The sequence below is a fragment of the Rattus norvegicus genome, chromosome 10 (genome assembly GCF_021556685.1).
Source record: "Rattus norvegicus strain SHRSP/BbbUtx chromosome 10, alternate assembly SHRSP_T2T, whole genome shotgun sequence".
In the NCBI taxonomy this organism is placed as follows: domain Eukaryota; kingdom Metazoa; phylum Chordata; class Mammalia; order Rodentia; family Muridae; genus Rattus; species Rattus norvegicus.
This window is the reverse complement of record NC_141543.1, coordinates 2,646,760-2,659,368: the sequence shown is the minus strand read 5'-3', so window position 1 is coordinate 2,659,368 and position 12,609 is coordinate 2,646,760.

The following is a 12,609-nucleotide window of genomic DNA, read 5'->3' as shown; positions in this document are numbered from 1 at the left end:
ATCACACTCATACAAGCATGTCCCATTGGGAACTCACTGAATTCGCCTAGAAATTTTGATTCCGTTCGTGAAAAATTTTTCTATATCTCGAGCAGTCCACTTATTACTACTGCGGCCTATTGGTAACTAACCAAATTCAACAATTACTGAGATTCGGATCACCAAATTTTGATTAATCTTTAAAAGTACACTTATTACAAAAGCCTGCTACTGGGAACTAACGGAATTCACAAAGATACAGTGTTTCCCTTCGTTAAAACATTGCTCTATCTTGAATAACAAGTATAATACATGCGAATCCTACTGGGAACCTACAGAATTCACCAAGATACTTAGATTCCGAACCTTAAAATGTTGCTATATATTGAAAAGCACACTCATACAAGCAGTCCCATTGGGAACTCACTGAATTCGCCTAGAAATTCTGATTCCATTCATGAAAATTTTCTATATTCCGAAAAGTCCACTTATTACTACTGCCGCCTATTGGGAACTAACCGAATTCACAAAGTTACTCAGATGCGGCTCACCAAATTTTGATAAATCTTTAAAAGTACACATATTACAAGAGCCTGCTACTGGGAACTAACTGAATTCACAAAGAAACAGTGCTTCAGTTCGTCAAAACGTTGCTCTATCTTGAATAACAAGCTTATTATACGTGTATCCTATTGGGAACCTACTGAATTCACCATGATACTTAGATTCCGTTCCTTAAAATGTTGCTATATATTGAAAAGCACGCTCATACAAGCGTGTCCCATGGGAACTCACTGAATTCGCCTAGAAATATTGATTCCATTCATGAAAATTTTTGTATATCCTGAACAGACTATTTATTACTACTGCGTCCTATTGGGAACTAACCGAATTTTCCACGTTATTGAGATTCAGCTCACCAAATTTTGATTAATCTTTAAAAGTACACATATTACAAGATCCTGCTACTGGGAACTAACTTAATTCACAAAGGAACAGTGTTTCAGTTCGTTAAAACGTTGCTCTATCTTGAATAACAAGCTTATTACATGCGTATCCTATTGGGAACCTATTGAATTCACCATGATACTTAGATTCCGTTCCTTAAAATTTTGCTATATATTGAAAAGCACACTCATACAAGCATGTCCCCCTGGGAAGTCACTGAATTCGCCTAGAAATTTTGATTCCATTCGTGTAAATTTTTCTATATCCCGAACAGTCCACTTATTACTACTGCGGCCTATTGGGAACCTACCGAATTCACCAAGCTACTGAGATTCGGCTCACCAAATTTTGATAAATCTTTAAAAGTACACACATTACAAGAGCCTGCTACTGGGAACTAACTGAAATCACAAAGAAACAGTGTTTAACTTCGTTAAAACTTTGCTCTATCTTGAATAACAAGCTTATTACATGCTAATCCTATTTGGAACCTATTGAATTCACAATGGTACTTAGATTCCGTTCCTTAAAATGTTGCTTTATATTTAAAATCACACTCATACAAGCATGTCCCATTGGGAACTCACTGAATTCGCCTAGAAATTTTGATTCCGTTCGTGAAAATTTTTCTATATCCCGAACAGTCCACTTATTACTACTGCGGCCTATTGGTAACTAACCAAATTCAACAATTACTGAGATTCGGATCACCAAATTTTGATTAATCTTTAAAAGTACACTTATTACAAAAGCCTGCTACTGGGAACTAACGGAATTCACAAAGAAACAGTGTTTCAGTTCGTTAAAACATTGCTCTATCTTGAATAACAAGTATAATACATGCGAATCCTACTGGGAACCTGCAGAATTCACCAAGATACTTAGATTCCGTTCCTTAAAATGTTGCTATATATTGAAAAGCACACTCATACAAGCATGTCCCATTGGGAACTAACTGAATTCGCCTAGAAATTCTGATTCCATTCATGAAAATTTTCTATATTCCGAAAAGTCCACTTATTACTACTGCCGCCTATTGGGAACTAACCGAATTCACAAAGTTACTCAGATGCGGCTCACCAAATTTTGATAAATCTTTAAAAGTACACATATTACAAGAGCCTGCTACTGGGAACTAACTGAATTCACAAAGAAACAGTGCTTCAGTTCGTCAAAACGTTGCTCTATCTTGAATAACAAGCTTATTATACGTGTATCCTATTGGGAACCTACTGAATTCACCATGATACTTAGATTCCGTTCCTTAAAATGTTGCTATATATTGAAAAGCACGCTCATACAAGCGTGTCCCATGGGAACTCACTGAATTCGCCTAGAAATATTGATTCCATTCATGAAAATTTTTGTATATCCTGAACAGACTATTTATTACTACTGCGTCCTATTGGGAACTAACCGAATTTTCCACGTTATTGAGATTCAGCTCACCAAATTTTGATTAATCTTTAAAAGTACACATATTACAAGATCCTGCTACTGGGAACTAACTTAATTCACAAAGGAACAGTGTTTCAGTTCGTTAAAACGTTGCTCTATCTTGAATAACAAGCTTATTACATGCGTATCCTATTCGGAACCTACTGAATTCACCATGATACTTAGAATCCGTTCCTTAAAATGTAGCTATATATTGAAAAGCACACTCATACAAGCATGTCCCATTGGGAAATCACTGAATTCGTCTTGAAATTTTGATTCCATTCGTGAATATTTTTCTATATCCCGAATAGTCTATTTATGACTTCTGCGGCTTATTGGGAACTAACAAAATTCTCCACGTTATTCAGATTCGGCTCACCAAATTTTGATAAATCTTTAAAAGTACACATATTACAAGATCCTGCTACTGGGAACTAACTGAATTCACAGGGATACAGTGTTTCAGTCGTTAAAACGTTACTCTATCTTGAATAACAAGCTTATTACATGCGAATCCTATTGGGAACCTACTGAATTCACAATGATACTTAGATTCCGTTCCTTAAAATGTTGCTATATATTGAAAAGCACACTCATACAAGCATGTCCCATTGGGAACTCACTGAATTCGCCTAGAAATTTTGATTCCATTCGTGAAAATTTTTCTATACCCCGAACAGTCCTCTTATTACTACTGCGGTCTATTGGGAACTAACTGAATTCACCAAGTTACTGAGATTTGGGTCACCAAATTTTGATAAATCTTTAAAAGTACACATATTACAAGAGCCTGCTACTGGGAACTAATGGAATTTACAAAGAAACCGTGTTTCAGGTCGTTAAAACGTTGCTCAATCTTGACAACAAGCTTATTACATGTGAATCCTATTGGTTACCTACTGAATTCACCATGATACTTAGATTCCGTTCCTTAAAATGTTGCTATATATTGAAAAGCAGACTCATACTAGCATGTAGCATTGGGAACTCACTGAATTCGCCTTGAAATACTGATTCCGTTCGAGAAAATTTTATTATATCCCGAACAGTCCACTTATTACCTCTGCGCCAATACGGAACTAATTGAATTCACCAAGTTACTGAAAATCGGCTCCCCAAATTTTGGTAAATCTTTAAAAGTACACATATTACAAGAGCCTGCTACTGGGAACTAACTGAATTCACAAAGAAACAGTGTTTCAGTTCGTTAAAACGTTGCTCTATCTTGAATAACAAGCTTAATACATGCGAATCCTATTTGGAACCTATCGAATTCACGATGATACTTAGATTCCCTTCCTTAAAATGTTGCTATATATTGAAAAGCACACTAATACAAGCATGACCCATTGGGAACTCACTGAATTCACCTAGAAATTTTTATTCCATTAGTGAAAATTTTTCTATATCCCGAACAGTCCACTTATTACTACTGCGGCCTATTGGGAACCTACCGAATTCACCAAGCTACTGAGATTCGGCTCACCAAATTTTGATAAATCTTTAGAAGTACACACATTACAAGAGCCTGCTACTGGGAACTAACTGAATTCACAAAGAAACAGTGTTTCAGTTCGTTAAAACATTGCTCTATCTTGAATAACAAGTATAATACATGCGAATCCTATTGGGAACCTACTGAATTCACAAAGATACTTAGATTCCGTTCCTTAAAATGTAGCTATATATTGAAAAGCACACTCATACAAGCATGTCCCACTGGGAATTAAGCAAATTCGCATAGAAATTTTTATTCCATTCGTGAAAATTTTTCTATATCCCGAACCGTCCACTTATTACTACTGCGGCCTATTGGGAACTAACCGAATTCACCAATTACTGAGATTCGGCTCACCAACTTTTGATAAATCTTTAAAAGTACACACATTACAAGAGCCTGCTACTGGGAAATAACTGAATTCACAAAGAAACAGTGTTTCACTCCGTTAAAACGTTGCTCTATCTTGAATAACAAGCTTATTACATGCAAATCCTATTTGGAACCTATTGAATTCACAATGATACTTAGATTCCCTTCCTTAAAATGTTGCTATATATTGAAAAGCACACTCATACAAGCATGTCCCATTTGGAATTCAAAGAATTCGCCTACAAATTTTGATTCCATTCGTGAAAATTTTTCTATATCCCGGAACAGTCCACTTATTACTACTGCGGCCTATTGGGAACTAACCGAATTCACCAAGTTACTGAGATCGTCTCACCAAATTTTGTTAAGTCTTTAAAAGTACACATATTACAAGAGCCTGGTACTGGGAACTAACGGAATTCACAAAGAAACAGTGTTTCAATTCGTTAAAACAGTGCTCTATCTTGAAGAACAAGTATAATACATGCGAATCCTATTGGGAACCTACTGAATTCACCATGATACTTAGATTCCGTTCCTTAAAATGTTGCTATATATTGAAAAGCACACTCATACAAGCATGTCCCATTGGGAACGCACTGAATTCGCCTAGAAATTTTGATTCCACTCGTGAAAATTTTTCTATATCCCGAAAAGTCTATTTATTACTACTGCGGCCTATTGGGCACTAACCGAATTCTCCGCGTTATTGAGATTCGGCTCAGGATATTTTTTTTCCTTAACTTGAGTATTTCTTATATATATTTCAAGTGTTATTCCCTTCCCCGGTTTCTGCGCAAACATCCCCCTCCGCCCTCCCCTTCCTTATGGGTGTTCCCCTCACAACCCTCCGCCCATTGCTGCCCTCCCCCCATAGTCTAGTTCACTGGGGGTTCAGACTTAGCAGGACCCAGGGCTTCCCCTTCCACTGGTGCTCTTACTAGGATATTCATTGCTACCTATGGGGTCAGAGTCCAGGGTCAGTCCATGTATAGTATTTAGGTGGTGACTTAGTCCCTGGAAGCTCTGGTTGCTTGACATTGTTGTACTTTTGGGGTCTCGAGCCCCTTCAAGCTCTTCCAGTTCTTTCTCTGATTCCTTCAACGGGGGACTTATTCTCAGTTCAGTGGTTTGCTGCTGGCATTCGCCTCTGTATTTGCTGTATTCTGGCTGTGTCTCTCAGGAGCGATCTACATCCGGCTCCTGTAGGTCTGCACTTCTTTGCTTCATCCATCTTGTCTAATTGGGTGGCTGTATATGTATGGGTCACATGTGGGGCAGGTTCTGAATGGGTGTTCCTTCAGTCTCTGTTTTAATCTTTGCCTCTCCCTTCCCTGCCAAGGGAATTCTTTTTCCTCATTTAAAGAAGGAGTGAAGCATTCACATTTTGATCATCTGTCTTGAGTTTCGTTTGTTCTAGGGATCTAGGGTAATTCAAGCATTTGGGCTAAAAGCCACTTATCAATGAGTGCATACCATATATGACTTTCTGTGATTGGGTTAAGGTAATTTTGATAAATCTATAAAAGTACACATATTACAAGATCCTGCTACTGAGAACTAACTGAATTCACAGGGATACAGTGTTTCAGTCGTTAAAACGTTGCTCTATCTTTAATAAAAAGCTTATTACATGGGAATACTTTTGGGAACCTACTGAATTCACCATACTTAGATTCCGTTCCTTACAATGTTGCTATATATTGAAAAGCACACTCATACAAGCATGTCCCATTGGGAACGCATTGAAATCGCCTAGAAATTTTGATTCCATTCGTGAAAATTTTTCTATATTCCGAACAGTCCACTTATTACTACTGCGGCCTATTGGGAAGTAACCGAATTCACTAAGTTACTGAGATTCGGCTCACCAAATTTTGATAAATCTTTAAAAGTACACATATTACAAGAGCCTGCTACTGGGAACTAACTGAATTCACAAAGAAACAGTGTTTCAGTTCGTTAAAACGTTGCTCTATCTTGAATAACAAGCTTAATACATAAAATCCTATTGGGAACCTACTGAATTCACCATGATACTTAGATTCCGTTCCTTAAAATGTTGCTATATATTGAAAATCACACTCATACAAGCGTGTCCCATCGGGAACTCACTGAATTCGCCTAGAAATTTTGATTCCATCCTCGAAAATTTTTCTATATCCCGAATAGTCCACTTATTACCTCTGCGGCCTATTGGGAACTAATTGAATTCACCAAGTTACTGAAATTCGGCTCAACAAATTTTGATAAATCTTTAAAAGTACACATATTACAAGAGCCTGCTACTGGGTACTAACTGAATTCACAAAGAAACAGTGTTTCAGTTGGTTAAAACTTTGCTCTTTCTTGAATAACAAGCTTATTACATGTGAATACTATTGGGAACCTACTGAATTCACCATGATACTTAGATTCCGTTCTTAAAATGTTGCTATATATTGAAAAGCACACTAATATAAGCATGTCCCATTGGGAACTCACAGAATTCGCCTGGAAATTTTGATTCCATTCGTGAAATTTTTTTTATATCCCAAACAGTCCACTTATTAGTACTGCGGCCTATGGGAACTAACCGAATTTACCAAGTTATTCTGATTCGGCCCAGGAAATTTTAATAAATCTTAAAAAGTACACATATTACAAGAGCCTGCTACTGTGAACTAAGTGAATTCACAAGGGAACAGTGTTTCAGTTCGTTAAAACGTTGCTCTAGCTTGAATAACAAGCTTAATACATGCGAATCCTATTGTGAACCAACTGAATTCACCATTATATTTAGATTACGTTCCTTAAAATGTTGCTATATATTGAAAAGCACGCTCATACAAGCATGTACCATGGGAACTCACTGAATTCGCCTAGAAATATTGATTCCATTCATGAAAATTTTTGTATATACTGAAAAGACTATTTATTACAACTGCGGCCCTTTGGGAACTAACCGAATTTTCCACGTTATTGAGATGCAGCTCACCAAATTTTGATTAATCTTTAAAAGTACACACATTACAAGAGCCTGCTACTGGGAACTAATTGAATTCACAAAGAAACAGTGTTTCACTTCGTTAAAACGTTGCTCTATCTTGAATAAAAAGCTTATTACATGCAAATCCTATTGGGAACGTACTAAATTCACAATGATACTTAGATTCCGTTCCTTATAATGTTGCTATATATTGAAAAGCACACTCATACAAGCATGTGCCACTGGGAAGTCACTGAATTCGCCTAGAAATTTTGATTCCATTCCAGAAAATTTTTCTATATCCCAAACAGTCCACTTATTTCTACTGCGGCCTATTGGGAACTAACCGAATTCACTAAGTTACTGAGATTCGGCTCACCAAATTTTGATAAATCTATAAAAGTACACATATTACAAGAGCCTGCTATTGGGAACTAACTGTTTTCACAAAGAAACAGTGTTTCAGTTCGTTAAAACGTTGCTCTATCTTGAATAACAAGCTTATACATGCGAATCCTATTGGGAACCTACTTAATTCACCATGATACTTAGATTCCGTTCCTTAAAATGTTGCTATATATAGAAAAGCACACTCATACAAGCATGTCCCATTGGGAACCCACAGAATTCGTCTAGAAATTCTGATTCCATTCATGAAAATTTTTTCTATATTCCGAACAGTCCACTTATTACTACTGCGGCCTATTGGGAACTAACCGATTTCACAATTTACTGAGATTCGGCTCACCAAATTTTTGATAAATCTTTAAAAGTACACATATTACGAGAGCAGGCTACTGGGATCTAACTGAATTCACAAAGAAACCATGTTTCAGTTCGTTAAAACGTTGCTCAATCTTGAATAACAAGCTTATTACATGCGAATCCTATGGGGAACCTATTGAATTCACCATGATACTTAGATTCCGTTCCTTAAAATGTTGCTATATATAGAAAGACACACTCATACAAGCATGTCCCATTGGGAACGCACTGAATTCGCCTAGAAATTTTGATTCCATTCGTGAAAATTTTTCTATATCCCGATTAGTCTATTTATTACTACTGCGGCCTATTGGGCACTAACCGAATTCTCCACGTTATTGAGATTCGGCTCAGGAAATTTTTTTTTATTAACTTGAGTATTTCTTATATATATTTCAAGTGTTATTCCCTTTCCCGGTTTCTGGGCAAATATCCCCCTCCCCCCTCCCCTTCCTTATGGGTGTTCCCCCCAAACCCTCCCCCCATTGCCGCCCTCCCCCCATAGTCTAGTTCACTGGGGGTTCAGACTTAGCAGGACCCAGGGCTACCCCTTCCACTGGTGCTCTTACTAGGATATTCATTGCTACCTATGGGGTCAGAGTCCAGGGTCAGTCCATGTATAGTATGTAGGTAGTGACTTAGTCCCTGGAAGCTCTGGTTGCTTGACATTGTTGTACTTTTGGGGTCTCGAGCCACTTCAAGCGCTTCCAGTTCTTTCTCTGATTCCTTCAACGGGGGACTTATTCTCAGTTCAGTGGTTTGCTGCTGGCATTCGCCTCTCTATGTGCTGTATTCTGGCTGTGTCTCTCAGGAGCTATCTACATCCGGCTCCTGTCGGTCTGCACTTCTTTGCTTCATCCATCTTGTCTAATTGGGTGGCTGTATATGTATGGGTCACATGTGGGGCAGGTTCTGAATGGGTTTTCCTTCAGTCTCTGTTTTAATCTTTGCCTCTCCCTTCCCTGCCAAGGGTATTCTTTTTCCTCATTTAAAGAAGAGTGAAGCATTCACATTTTGATCATCCGTCTTGAATTTCGTTTGTTCTAGGGATCTAGGGTAATTCAAGCATTTGGGCTAAAAGCCACTTATCAATGAGTGCATACCATGTATGACTTTCTGTGATTGGGTTAAGGAAATTTTCATAAATCTTTAAAAGTACACATATTACAAGATCCTGCTACTGGGAGCTAACTGAATTCACAAGGATACAGTGTTTCAGTCGTTAAAACGTTGCTCTATCTTGAATAACAAGCTTATTACATGCGAATCCTATTGGGAACCTACTGAATTCACCAGGATACTTAGATTCCGTTCCTTAAAATGTTGCTATATACGGAAAAGCACACTCATACAAGAATGTCCCATTGGGAACTCACTGAATTCGCCTAGAAATTTTGATTCCATTCGTGAAAATTTTTCAATATCCCGAACAGTCCTCTTATTACTACTGCGGCCTATTGGGCACTAACCGAATTCTCCACGTTATTGAGATTCGGCTCAGGAAATTTTTTTTTATTAACTTGAGTATTTCTTATATATATTTCAAGTGTTATTCCCTTTCCCGGTTTCTGGGCAAACATCCCCCTCCCCCCTCCCCTTCCTTATGGGTGTTCCCCTCCCAACCCTCCCCCCATTGCCGCCCTCCCCCCATAGTCTAGTTCACTGGGGGTTCAGACTTAGCAGGACCCAGGGCTTCCCCTTCCACTGGTGCTCTTACTAGGATATTCATTGCTACCTATGGGGTCAGAGTCCAGGGTCAGTCCATGTATAGTATTTAGGTACTGACTTAGTCCCTGGAAGCTCTGGTTGCTTGACATTGTTGTACTTTTGGGATCTCGTGTCCCTTCAAGCTCTTCCAGTTCTTTCTCTGATTCCTTCAACGGGGGACTTATTCTCAGTTCAGTGGTTTGCTGCTGGCATTCGCCTCTGTATTTGCTGTATTCTGGCTGTGTCTCTCAGGAGCGATCTACATCCGGCTCCTGTCGGTCTGCACTTCTTTGCTTCATCCATCTTGTCTAATTGGGTGGGTGTATATGTATGGGGCACATGTGGGGCAGGTCCTGAATGGGTGTTTCTTCAGTCTCTGTTTTAATCTTTGCCTCTCCCTTCCCTGCCAAGGGTATTCTTTTTCCTCATTTAAAGAAGGAGTGAAGCATTCACATATTGATCATCCGTCTTCAGTTTCGTTTGTTCTAGGGATCTAGGGTAATTCAAGCATTTGGGCTAAAAGCCACTTATCAATGAGTGCATACCACGTATGTCTTTCTGTGATTGGGTTAAGGAAATTTTGATAAATCTTTAAAAGTACACATATTACAAGATCCTGCTACTGGGAACTAACTGAATTCACAAGAATACAGTGTTTCAGTCGTTAAAACGTTGCTCTATCTTTAATAACAAGCTTATTACATGCGAATCCTATTGGGAACCTACTGAATTCACCATGATACTTAGATCCCGTTCCTTAAAATGTTGCTATATATTGAAAAGCACACTCATACAAGCATATCCCATTGGAAACTCACTGAGTTCGCCTAGAAATTTTGATTCCATTCGTGAAAATTTTTCTATATTCGGAACAGTCCACTTATTACTACTGCGGCCTATTGAGAAGTAACCGAATTCACTAAGTTACTGAGATTCGGCTCACCAAATTTTGATAAATCTTTAAAAGTACACATATTACAAGAGCCTGCTACTGGAAACTAACTGATTCACAATGAAACAGTGTTTCAGTTCGTTAAAACGTTGCTCCATCTTGAATAAAAAGCTTATTACATGCGAATCCTATTGGGAAACTACTGAATTCACCATGATACTTAGATTGCGTTCCTTAAAATATTGCTATATATTGAAAAGCACACTCATACAAGCATGTCCCATCGGGAACTCACTGAATTCGCTAGAAATTTTGAATCCATTCTCGAAATTTTTCTATATCCCGAATACTCCACTTATTACCTCTGCTGCCTATTGGGAACTAATTGAATTCACCAAGTTACTGAAATTCGGCTCAACAAATTTTGATAAATCTTTAAAAGTACACATATTACAAGAGCCTGCTACTGGGTACTAACTGAATTCACAAAGAAACAGTGTTTCAGTAGGTTAAAACTTTGCTCTATCTTGAATAACAAGCTTATTACATGGGAATAATATTGGGAACCAGCTGAATTCACCATGATACTTAGATTCCGTTCCTTAAAATGTTGCTATATATTGAAAAGCACACTCACATAAGCATGTCCAATTGGGAACTCACTGAATTTGCCTGGAAATTTTGATTCCATTCGTGAAAATTGTTTTATATCCCAAACAGTCCACTTATTACTACTGCGGCCTATGGGAACTAACCGAATTCAACAAGTTATTCTGATTCGGCCCAGGAAAATTTGATAAATCTTTAAAAGTACACATATTACAAGAGCCTGCTACAGGGAACTAACTGAATTCACAAAGGAACAGTGCTTCCTTTCGTCAAAACTTTGCTCTATCTTGAATAACAAGCTTATTATACGTGTATCCTACTTGGAACCTACTGAATTCACCATGATACTTAGATTCCGTTCCTTAAAATGTTGCTATATATTGAAAAGCACGCTCATACAAGCGTGTCCCATTGGGAGCTCACTGAATTTGTCGAGAAATTCTGATTCCATTCATGAAAATTTGCTATATCCTGAACAGTCCACTTATTACGACTGCGCTCTATTGGGAACTAACTGAATTCACCAAGTTACTGAGATTTTGGTCACCAAATTTTGATAAATCTTTAAAAGTACACATATTACAAGAGCCTGCTACTGGGAACTAACCGAATTCACAAAGAAACAGTGTTTCAGTTGGTTAAAACTTTGCTCTATCTTGATAACAAGCTTATTACATGCCAATCCTATTGGGTACCTACTGAATTCACTATGATACTTAGATTCCGTTCCTTAAAATGTTGCTATATATTGAAAAGCACACTCATGCAAGCATGTCCTATTGGGAAATCACTGAATTCGTCTAGAAATTTTGATTCCATTCGTGAAAATTTTTCTTTATCACGAATAGTCTATTTATTACTTCTGCGGCATATTGGGAACTAACCGAATTCTCCACGTTATTCAGATTCGGCTCACCAAATTTTGATAAACCTTTAAAAGTACACATATTACAAGATCCTGCTACTGGGAACTAACTAAATTCACAGGGATACAGTGTTTCAGTCGTTAAAACGTTACTCTATCTTGAATCACAAGCTTATTACATGCGAATCCTATTGGGAACCTACTGAATTCACAGTGATACTTAGATTCCGTTCCTTAAAATGTTGCTATAAATTGAAAAGCACACTCATACAAGCATGTCCCATTGGGAACTCACTGAATTCGCCTAGAAATTTTGATTCCATTCGTGAAAATTTTCTATACACCGAACAGTCCTCTTATTACTACTGCGGTCTATTGGGAACTAACTGAATTCACCAAGTTACTGAGATTTGGGTCACCAAATTTTGTTAAATCTTTAAAAGTACACATATTACAAGAACCTGCTACTGGGAACTAATGGAATTCACAAAGAAACCGTGTTTCAGTTCGTTAAAACGTTGCTCAATCTTGACAACAAGCTTATTACATGTGAATCCTATTGGTTA